Here is an 11,611-nt window from a genome sequence, read left to right on the forward strand (position 1 = left end):
AGATAACGGGATCATTTTCCCCAACTTTCGGAAATATTCCTATATCTACTGATTAGGCAAGCCCCCACCTTAGTAGCCTTTAAGAAAAACCTGAAAACTTGGCTCTCCTGATGTGCCTTTGGAGAGTGACCATTTATCCATTTCTGTTTGTTCCATCTATAGTGTTGCCCCTATCATGCACTTTCCCCCATCCTAAACTGAAAGCCTTACCTCACTGTTTATCCTTTTTAGGCTCCCCTCAATTACATTTTTCTATTCCTACCTCATCCAGGGTTTTACCTCTGTAGTGTTTACCTCTCCGAACGTATTCTCCCTTACGAACCATCATGATTATTAAGATCGTCTGGAGAGGCCCTGCTCTCGGTCCCACCGGCCGCACAGGCGCGCCTGATGGGAACGAGGGACAGGGCCTTCTCGGTGGTGGCTCAGCGACTCCAGAACTCTCTCCCACCGGAGGTCAGAACCGCCCGTCTATCCTGACATTTAGGAAACGGGTGAAGACGTGGCTGTGAAGACAGGCTTTCGATGAATGAGACAACACCCTAGGATTTTGGATGGAAGATGATGTATATTTGATTTTAATATGACGACTGACCACCGTAGTTTTAAATATATTGTTATTTTAAATGTGTTATTGTAATTGTGAACTATGATATTTTGCTGATTGTATGTGTTTTTATGGTTGGAAACCGGGCTGAGTCCCTCAATGAGGTGAGAAGGTCGGTATAGAAAACTTTGAAATAAATAATAAAATAAATTTTACCATTTTGCCTCGCCCATTTGGCCTGCCCATTCTTTTTGATTTTACATTGTGTTAATTTGCTTTATATATTTTATTTTGCTGTATGTATTTTATTCTGATGAAATTTTTGTTGTCTGCATTCTGTATTTTATTTTGTTGTATTCTATCTTTGGGCTTGGCCTCATGTTAGCCGCCCCAGTCCCCTTCAGGGAAATGGTGGCAGGGTATAAATAAAGTTTATTATTATGTTGTTATTATTTTAGAGAATTGTTTAAGTTTTGACAAAAAATAAATAAAGCCACAACTGCTATCTCATTGAATGTCACCCATATTAACCAATAGAACTTCCATTTAGGAATTTCTTCCCAGCCCAGCACAGAGATTTACTTGAGAAGTATCAGTCAGACCTCCTTTTTATAGATTCAACAATTTATTGGAACTCTGGCTGGCTGCTGCTACAGAGGGAAAATAGCTCTTCTCTATCCTGACTGGGGCTTTCTGATGCTGAGCAGAATTCTGGGAAATGCAGTTTAGGGCAGGGTTTTTTAAATTCTCTGACATAGGGCTCCTTGCCTTCCCAAACTACATTTCCCAGAGTTCTGTGCTTCTTCCAAGGGAACTCTGCTTTTTCCCTCCTTTCCCTCTCCTAATGGTGAGAGGCCATTAATTTACAAAGGAGTGGGAGCTTTTTTGACTTTGATTGCTTGCTTGCCGTGAAAATAAAACTGACTTTGGGAGAGAGCCGTCTAAGATTGACAACATACAAATAAAAATGTATTGGGTAAGTTTAGATTATAAAGGTTTCCTTGAGGGCCATGCCCATGTGGTGAATATCACTTTGGATGAACAGATTTAAGTAATTTTCTTATGATTTACAAAACTTCCAAAAGTTTTGCACATGACTAGAACCTACATTGCAGAATTAATGCAGTTTGACACTACTTCAACTGCCATGCTTCAATGCTGTGGCATAATGCGAGTTGTAGTTGTGCAACGTCTTTGATGGGGTCAGATTAAAATGTGCCTGGTGCATATGCCAAGACCCAGCACATGCAGGGAATGATGCTATGTCTATTCTGCCTCTTTAGGTCTGGAGATCAGGGAGTTGTGAAAGAGTCTGCCCTTGGGGGTGGCCTTTTGAGTTCCTTTCTCTTGCAAAGCCCAGCAGCTTTGTACAGAGGATAGAAGGTTTGTCTTAGAGAAAAATTCCAGCTAGAGTGAGCCATGCATAGCAGGGCAAGATATTTCTCCTTCGGAAGGCTCAGGCTATAGTTACAGGTAGACATTTCACCCTCAATAAGACCCACCTCAGATTCTTCAGGTATAAAGAATTAAGTAATTTTTGATTAAATAAAATGTTCCTTGTTTAATAACACATCCAAACAATATGGTTCTGGTTGGCTCATTATTTCATGGTTGATCATCAAATTGCATCCTAAGCAAGGGATGGGTAAAGTGTGTCCCAGACACCCTATCATTTTTTACAGTCTTCCAGGGATGCATACTTTTTCTGTTTTTGTTTCAATTCCAAATAGCTAGGGGGAAAAACCTTTCAACTCCTGGGATAAGAAGATACTTGAGTTTGAAGGGCTCTGGTTTTTTTTTATGTAACAGCAACTGGGAACTAGAAGGGCAAGAGAAGCATAAGCAGAAAAAAGTACTATTTACTGTCATATTCACAGTTATTTTATTTTCTGTTTGGAGTCTTTTTTATCCCCTTCTTGTTCCAGTTGGGGATATAGTTGGGGTTTTGCTTAATCCTCAACACCTACCCTGACATGTTTCCTATATTTTGGTTTAGTTGGTTTCAGCAGTCTTTTTTGTTTCAAAATTGCACATTGAGATCACTTAGGGTAGAATGATTCTACTTTTGCTCCACTTTTCTTTACAAAACAAAACATCACATTCTAAAGTATGCCCAGAATTCCAACACTTATATTAATTACTATGATTAGTGAAATGTTTTTTAATGTACTCATTGGTTTGCAAAGATTCTAAATATTAGCTTACAAAAATTTCAAATTTCAAACTGTTTAACTAGGCCAAATCCCCTAAAAACTAATACTGAATCCGTTTTGTATTTATGCTGCCGTTTCTGTACTTCAGGTTAAATTCGTTTCTAGTGATAAGCGAAGCTTTGAAAAACTTTTAAATAAGTTATTAAGGAGAAATAGGATTACAGTTGTTTTTATAAAAGATGCTAATGGATCTAGGAAATGAGCTGAGCATTAAAAATATCTCAGAGTATTTCAGTGCACCTTTCCTGCTTTTTAAAAACATAATGAATGTAATATTTTTTTTCTGTGTAGTGAGCAACTTGTCAGAAAAACTTCTGTGCTGTAAATGTTAGTATAAAGGGCTAAAAAATAGCACTTTCTATATTCTCTGGGCAGCCTTCAGCCAGGAGATGACTTTTTTTAAAAAAATGTTCTTCTTTGTTTAATTTTGGCCTGCATCAATAGGAGCATAGTGTCTAGATCTAGGGAAGTAATGCTACCCCTCTATTCTGTTTTGGTTAAACCACATCTGGAATATTGTGTCCAGTTCTGGGCACCACAATTCAAGAGAGATATTGACAAGCTGGAATGTGTCCAGAGGAGAGCGACTAAAATGATAAAAGGTCTGGAGAACAAGCCCTATGAGGAGCGGCTTAAGGAGCTGGGCATGTTTAGCCTGAAGAAGAGAAGGCTGAGAGGGGATATGATAGCCATGTATAAATATGTGAGAGGAAGCCACAGGGAAGAGGGAGCAAGCTTGTTTTCTGCTTCCCTGGAGACTAGGATGCGGAACAATGGCTTCAAACTACAAGAGAGGAGATTCCATCTGAACATGAGGAAGAACTTCCTGACTGTGAGAGCCGTTCAGCAGTGGAACTCTCTGCCTCGGAGTGTGGTGGAGGCTCCTTCTTTGGAAGCTTTTAAACAGAGGCTGGATGGCCATCTGTCAGGAGTGATTTGAATGCAATATTCCTGCTTCTTGGCAGGGGGTTGGACTGGATGGCCCATGAGGTCTCTTCCAACTCTTTGATTCTATGATTCTATGATTCTATGATTCTATAAATAGAGTAAACTATGGTAATGCCATATGAAGAGACTAACTAAAGCCAAAGAAACATAACACTTATTTTTTATTTATATTATTCTTGAGATTTTTTTAAATATAAAATACATAGTTAGCATTGAGATAGAAATCAGATTTGTTTCCATTTTCTTCACCTTAACACCATGTCTTTCCGGAATACAGTTGTGGTGGATAGGAATGAATAGTATATTCCATGATTATGTTATGGCTATTTTTATTTCCCCAATTGTAGAACTCTATGAATTGGATGTTTTAGACTTGAAATCTACACACACACACACAACACACACATTTATCTTTCACTAGACTATTTTAATCAGTGTCACATTTGGTACTTTGTATACCAGGTAAGTTTCACTTTTCTATGCCCACTCTCATAGAAGAATAGTTGTGTGTATTTAATAATTCCAGTGACAAAGTACTAAGTTTTCCCTGTTCAAAAATGTTTGGCACCTTACATTTTTGAACTACAAGCAGGGGCAGCTCAACCCATTACGCAAAGTAAGCATTTGCAGTATAGTTGATTTTGCCCAGGGGCACTCTTGAGGTGCTCTTGGGGGAAAATAGACCTTGACATATGTGAGTTGTAGTTATTGGGATGTATAGTTCACCTACAATCAAAGAGCATTCTGAACTCCACCAATTATGGAATTGAACCAAATATGGCACACAGAACTCCCATGACAAACAGAATATATATATCAGTGATTGGTTGGGGAGGGGGGCAAAATACTGTTTGCTTACCATTTAAAATTACCTAGGGCCACCTCTGACTACAAGCCCCAGGTAAAATATTAAGAACAAATCATGATTTGGAGAGATTGGTATGGTTCATCTAGATTACTCTTACCCAAATGATCATCTTGTTAGCTGTTACCCTTCATTGTCACATGTTTCTAACAAACTCCTCCCTGAAGAATGATATTTGAAGTACTGTGGCTGCAAGGGCAGTACCAGGTGGAAGGTGAGCAAATGTCCCACTGCTTGGAATATGAAATATGATGCAAGGCTCAGCTATACAAGGCTCAATGTAAATGCTTAGCCCAGTGTAAATTTTCCTCTTTGTTGCAATTACTCCTAGTTTTGTGTAGATCCTTGACTCTCATGGGCATATCTGCTGACATTAAAATGGATTACCTATATGGCCAATATAAAGAAGAGGGAGATCCTGTCTACTTCTTCCTAATCATTCTGGTGCCCCAATTTGAACACCAGCACCATCAAGTTTTTCCTGTTCTCATCAGCCCAAGAAATGGAATAAAACTGGCTATGTTGCTGTCAATTTGAGTCAGACATAGAGCTCCATGTGAACTGCTGGTCACTCCGAGTTCCTCTGCTGACATCAGAACAGGGTGCCCACATGACCATCATGAAAAATGGGACTATGATTCAGATTTACCCACCAGTATAAATCAGACCCTATGCATACAATTCATATAATTTAGACCCTATCCTGCTGATCAGACTGCTCCAAAGCCGCGGGATATTCTGTAGTTTCCAGCAAAATGAGGCAAAGCTGGTTTAAAGCTAAAAACATTGGGGGATTCACTGGAAGTAGCTGTGTATTTTGAAGATAGACAGCCTTTCATTTGCAGTGAGCTGGTTGTGTGTATTTGTTTGTTGCTATTTGCATTTATCAAGCTTCTTATCTCTGATGTAAAGGGCAACATCATTTTCTGCTGCTTCTAGTGTTTCATTTTTAAAAGACATATATTTTCATATTTTAAGCTGTTGAAAGTAGACTGGATAAGAAACCATGTTCAGTGCAGCAAGCCACCACTCCTTATTTTTTTCCAAAACAATCCCTCAAGCAAACAAGAAAAGAATGCATTATAAAGATATGAATAAATGTTTATGTTACATTCATGCATACAAGGTTTCTGAACCTTTAGATAAATGTGTCACAAAGGGCACAACTGCTAGAATCTAAGCTAATAAAAATATAGAGTAACCATTAGGGAAATACTGCCTTGAACAATAATTCTGTTTCTGTTTACCTGCATGCCAGCATTATTAAATATTGCTTTTTGATTATGTAAAGGTATCAATAAAAATAAAAGAGGGGGTGGGGTTTCACAGAACTTTAACAGCTGAAACTATTTAATTCTTGAAGTTCATACTTTTCTCCTTGGGAGAAAAGTGAGATAGATGAAAACCGCATCCTCCACCCCCATCTTGATGTCACATCCTTCTCGTCAGTGAATTGAGAGAAGAGGGACCCTGGCTAGTGCGATATGCCTCTTCTCCAATTCCCATATAGTCCCATCTAGAAATGTAACTGCCTCATTTAAAAAATAGAAGCTTAACTACATAGCTGGTCCAGAAACAGATCTGAATTCTTAAACACAGAGCTTATTCTTAACAGAAAAGAGGAAACATAGGCAAAGACTTTGGTAGAACTCTCCTTCTTCATATCTGTAGCTTATTTTCTGTTTAACTGAGATGTGACCCCTTTACAAAATAACCGCTCCCCACAAACAATGGAAAGAGGAGTTCTGCACCTCTAGACTGCTTACCATTTTTTCCTAAAAAGAGACCTAATCCCTCTCATTTGTGTGATTGCCTCATATTTTTGCTAAGTGAAATACATGGATCCTGTCCACATTGCAGGACATACTGTGAAACATTCTACCAAAAACAGCACTTTGTGAAGCCCTTATTTTCAGCCTAAGCTGTTTTTCTCAGAAGTACATGGCTCTGCAGAGGAGCAAAGCAATTCATAACTCTGCAGAAGATCATACTCTCTGAGCTCTAATTCCCAGACACAAGCTTTAACTACCTTACTAAGTGCTATACTGCGTCTCACAATATTAAACTTTCTTGCTTAGGCTTCACACAAGAATCAGAGCTGGATTCCTGCAGGAAATCAGCTGAAAGATTCATAGTAGGAGATGCTTGTATAGAAATGTCCCATAAGCCAGGTTGGAAGACACTGGCTTAAAGGATATTCATATGTTCTCTAATATGGTATTTGCAGCTTTGCCTGATGCTTCTCATTTCCATTTTTGTCTGACTCCCCACTTCTTCTCATTTCCTTCCCATTTAGTATCTCTATATTCATCCATTGTTTTTCTTAATCTTTCATATTTCTAGTTCATCTATTAGACTTTTATGTATCTGTTTTATATTTTTATCTCCTGACCCCTTAAGCCTAGAATGGATGGCTTCCCTCAACCTTTCCATATTGCTATCATTTTCTTTCTCTATGAACCCTAGCTCAAAACCAATTTATGTAAAGCCCTAATGCCTGACCCACCAACATAATACTTTTTATTAAAAAATGTCAAAGCACTGGTCCCAAGCAAATGTTTGGGATTAAAATCAGTCAACTTAAGATCTGTTTAACATATTTGCCTTCAGCACTACATAAAGTAATAGGTGCTGTTCCAAGTAGTAAGACACATAAGGTTTTCTGGTTTCAAGGAAAACTGCCCATATTTGCACCTACCAAAGGAATACTGAATCACTGGAATCCAGACACCTTCCTATGTGTTGCAGGGGATTTGAGAAAGTACACTAGACAGCATAGGCCATTCATTAAGTGCATGATTAGCTTCACCATGCAAACTGAGACTTTGCCCTAAATCATGCTTATTCCTTCCCTATATCTTTTCATTATGGGCAATGATTTATAATTATGAATGTGTGAGTTTGTTTGAGGGGGTGTGTGTTGCTGGCCTTTGTGGGAGAGGCTAGTGCATCATGTCATGGGGAAATACATTGTGATGGAAAGTGTAGTAGACTGAACTTGTAAACTTCTGACATGTCTTCCTCCCCCTCTTCAACATGATTTATTTGGACATCGTTGAAGAGTACAGATCAGTAGCATATGATTGGGTGATTGGGCAATTGGGTGCCTAGCATATCATTGGGAAACTGGCTGACTATTTCTGATTGTAAGGAAAGAATTGTGGGCCTGGGGTATAGTGAAAGGAACATTTCAGGTTTTCCCACAGAATACTTGACCTATAGAGTGTTGCAGGGGCATGGGTTTTAGAAATCATGGGTGATAATTATACTGCAGTAATGCTGTTTAAGTTCTACTGGGGTTAAGCTCTACTCCAGGCTAATGGGTATTACATAGTCATGTGCCCTGATTGCAATACTATGGTTTCAGGCCCTACTCAGTCCTTTAGTTCTCGTTGAGTCTGTTAACCTCAGTAGTGACTGGGGTTTATTCCTGGGGAGGCCCATGAGACTCAGCTAGACTTTGTTTGGTAAGAAGGTGTCAGTTGCCTTGGTTAAGCACTGGTGAGGTCCATATACATATACTAGACCTTAGTAAGTCTATAGGTTCCAGTTGTATCTTGGTTGTGTCCAAATGAGGTCCACAGACATCTTTTAGGTATTAATAGGCCTATAGGCCCCAGTTAAACCCACTGATTCTGAAGGGTAGACCTGTAGGCCCCAGTTGGGCTTTGATTAGCTCCTCCTTCCCACTTAAGTCCCAAAGAACTAAATTTGGATATGCTTGTGAACCCTAATTAAGTCTTCAATTCTATTAGGCTGAAGGTTTGAGTGTTGGACAAGAACTGTTTTCCTAGTGTTGTTGCAGTGAGTCCCAAGTAAGTTGGTGATAAAATGGTAAGGATGTAGCAAAGAGGAAAGCATCTGAAGAAGATGCAGGTAGCAGTGACCATTTGGGTCAGGCCTGATGTCTTTGAAAGGATTGGTACCTTCATTAAGCAGTCAATGCTCTCTCCCAAAATAGTAGCTAATAGTTCAAATAAGGTAAAGATCACTAATGAAATGATGGTTTGTTTTGAGAAACAGAGAGAAACAGAAATGAGAGGTAGAACCAGCAGGTAGTTTGGCAGTGGAAGCTTCATCTGGGGACTATTTTTATGGGGGGGGGGGGGTTGGAGACTTTGGTGGCTCAAGTCGGTTAAGGTGCTACTCGAATTACATCTGACTTTGGAGACCTTGGAGTCCTCTTGTAGGTCACCCAAGCCTCCCTGGCACCAGTAGTCATACAAGTGCAGAAGGGAGTAGGTTAGTTATGCAACCATCATGGCCATGGGAGCAGTTGTGACAGTGTATTTATTGAGGAGCAATAGCCCCTTATTTCTGTGGTTCTTACAATGTGGGTCCCTATTTGACATTTCTTCATAGGGAAATGACACTCCCCTTAAATGATCATCTCCTACAGTCTACAAGGAATAAAATACTGTGGAGTGAATGTGTTCATGTATCTATCCTGTTAATTGGGAGTTGGAGGAAAAATGAGAGGACGGATATCAATGAAATTGGGAAACTGTGGAAGTACAAGGTTGATAAAAGGTGACACGATATTTATCTCTGTTCTTCATATATGCCAGGGTTTTTTTAGCATACAACATTTATGATCTTTTCCTTTATCCAATGCATTGATATTGTTTCTCAAGATTATGTATAATTTGCTGGACATGCCATTTACAATACAGAATGTAATTGGCCAAGAGTCCCCTTCACCACACCATATCTATTGGTACGGAGGGTTAGTTAACTCCCCCTCCCCTCCCTGCCAATCAATCTGATTTGGTGAAGGGGACCCTTGGCACATTGATGCAGCCAGTAGAAGGGTCAATGGAGAAGCTTGATGAAGGGGTTGGGTAGTTTTTGCCACATTCTCACATAATGTGTCAGAAGTCTTCGTTCTACAAAGCTGATGCATTTATTTAGAAGATGGTCTCTTTGAATGCTCATCCTTATTATTTCCCCCACATAGACAATTGCAAGATATAATCTACTTTCTTTCCTCAGCATATATGACAGAACTAACTTGCTCTTCTGTAACCTCTTTGTGCCTCTGTGTTACCATACAAATAAGTCTTTCCTTCTGATAATCATTCTAATGGTTTGTTGAAGTTGGAACAGAAAACTCTGCCATGTCCAGCAATTCTTGAAAGGTCTATAAGTTTAGATTTTTTATGACATATCAATGCTATTTTTTTTAAAAAAAAGAAGCCTGCACAAAATGTGTGATTCACACTCTCCTAGCTTTAATGGGTTCCAAATCTATTACTATTTGGAGTGTCATTAACCTCCACAACAATGAACAGCAGGCCAAAAGGAGAAGGGGAATTTTACTCATGATGATCCTCAGAAATTAGTGGAAGGCCAAAAGGATAAATTTTAGAGGGAGGTAAAACTAAAAGCTAGAATGGGAACAAAATGGGAAGAGCATATGGCCAAGTACTAAAAAGCTAAGGAATAGCATAATGATCTAAAATAGAGTACCTAATATTGGGCTTCAAGTTTGTTGCTGTTTATTCATTCAGTCTCTTCCAACTCTTCATGACCTCATGGACCAGTTCACGCCAGAGCTCTCCATCGACTGTCACCACCCCCAGCTTCTGGCTTCAAGTTACATCACATTAAAATCAGAAGAGATATATTGCATGGAATATTTTTGAATACAGACATGAAAGACAAGCTATAGTGGGACTAATCCAGTTTGTTTCTCACAGTCATATTCCTTAGAAGGCATTATGGTTGTAAAACACCATAAAGGATGAACTAATTAGTACACTGAACTGATTAATAGAAAATAATGGGTGTTCTTCCACTCCTTGCTTTCAGAAATTATTACTTGGAACTTGAAAAGTAGTCAGTTAGGGAATAAAATAAACCACAAAGAAAAATGAAATGTTAGAGAGCAAGTAAAGAAAAAAACAGAACTACTGGCATGCTATAAGATTCATTTTTTTCTTCCCGTTTGGCTTGATGGGGATTACACGTGTCATTTGGGAGGAAAGCAAGTTTCCACTTTGCTAATTAGCTACATGTTCTAGCTATGAACATTTTTACAAATTGAAGAAAGCTCTCTTTTTTTTTGTTTCCCACATTTTATGACTCGTTCTGTGAACATCATTATATTTTTATAAGCTGATATTGTAAATGCTGCTTTCAAAAACAACATTCTGTTTTATGGCATGAAAATGTGGCTAGGAGTACTAGTTTGGAAATACACAGTCCTCTACATAAGTGAAGATAAAATGGAATTCTAAGTATAGTTGAGGAAATGAAGTGATGTGTTCCTGGGCATTACTACTTTAACAGAAAATTGGTTTCTACATGTTAAAATAACATGAATGGAGGGGGAAAGCGGCACATCTACACTGTAGAATGAATGCACTTTGACACCAGTTTGAATCATGTGAATTGTAGTTTTACAAAGTCTTTTGTCAAAGAGTGGAGACACCTCACCAAAACTACAAATCCCAAGATTCTATAGTGTTGCATTATGGTAATTAAAGGGGTGTGAAACTGGATTCACTCTATAGCCTTGATGTACGATGGTTTTCTTCAACAGAAAAACATGGAGACATTCACTGTGTTTCATTAAACTTTGTATTCATAACTAATGTGAAATGAAATAACCTGGTCAGGTAAGCCTTCCACAAGTAACCAAAAATCTGCTGAACTTTCTAGACTTGAAAACTTCTTCCGAAATACACCAAGAGATTTTTTTTTCTTACATCATTACTGACTTTTCTTATTATATCCATGTTGGTGGTGAGAACTATCCTTTTTCAATATGCTGGGGGTAGTTAATGAGACATCTGGCTCCCCCTTTTCTCACTTTTTTTGCTGTCCTTGCATGATTAATAAGGGATTCTAGAGGCAGATGCTGCTTACTTATCCTGTTGTAAGGAGGCATACACAGTTATAGTAGGATCAGAAAAAAAAAACTATGTTCTTTCCCAACTCAGGCTTGATTATATTGTTTATTGCAGACATACTTCAGTAGTCCAAAACCAATAGTATGTGCTTCTCAAACCTTCCTTCACCAACCTCTCAGTGTCA

Source organism: Anolis sagrei, chromosome 3, assembly GCF_037176765.1.
Source record: "Anolis sagrei isolate rAnoSag1 chromosome 3, rAnoSag1.mat, whole genome shotgun sequence".
Taxonomy (NCBI): Eukaryota; Metazoa; Chordata; class Lepidosauria; order Squamata; family Dactyloidae; genus Anolis; species Anolis sagrei.